The sequence below is a fragment of the Solanum pennellii genome, chromosome 5, assembly GCF_001406875.1.
Source record: "Solanum pennellii chromosome 5, SPENNV200".
Taxonomy (NCBI): domain Eukaryota; kingdom Viridiplantae; phylum Streptophyta; class Magnoliopsida; order Solanales; family Solanaceae; genus Solanum; species Solanum pennellii.
Genome location: NC_028641.1, coordinates 9464231 through 9465001, shown reverse-complemented (window position 1 = coordinate 9465001; position 771 = coordinate 9464231).

The following is a 771-nucleotide window of genomic DNA, read 5'->3' as shown; positions in this document are numbered from 1 at the left end:
CAATGAAGTGAGCAGACTTAGTTAATCTGTCAACAATTACCCAATTAGAATCAAACTTACCCAATGTCTTTGGAAGACCAACCACGAAATCCATTGCAATTCTTTCCCACTTCCATTTTGGAATGGGCATTCTCTGAAGCATTCCTCCGGGCCTCTGGTGTTCATACTTTACCTGCTGACAATTTGGGCATTGGGCGACAAAATCAACAATGTCACGCTTCATTCTACTCCACCAAAAATGTTGCTTTAGGTCACGATACATCTTGGTTGCACCAGGATGTATAGAATATCCTGAACTATGAGCCTCTGTAAGAATGGTGTGGATCAAATCATCAACACGGGGCACACATACCCTCCCGTTAATTCTTAAAACGCCTTCCTCATCAATTATTGCCTTTTGGGCCTCTCCTCGCTACACCATATCCCGAATTCGGCTCATCTTTTCATCATCAAACTGTTTTCCCTTAATCTTGTCAAGAAAAGAAGATCTTGCCTCCACACACGCCAAAAATCCTCCTTTCTCTAATATTTCCAGCCTCATAAAGTCGTTAGCCAAAGTCTGGACCTCTCTAGCCAATGGGCGTCTAGAAACTTGTAAGTGGGCTAAACTACCCATGCTCCCTGTTTTTCTACTTAAAGCATCTGCCACCACATTAGCTTTTCCTGGGTGATGCAATATAGTAACATCATAGTCCTTCAGATGTTCCATCCATCTCCTCTGTCTTAAATTCAAATCTTTCTGAGTAAAGACATACTGTAAACTACGATGAT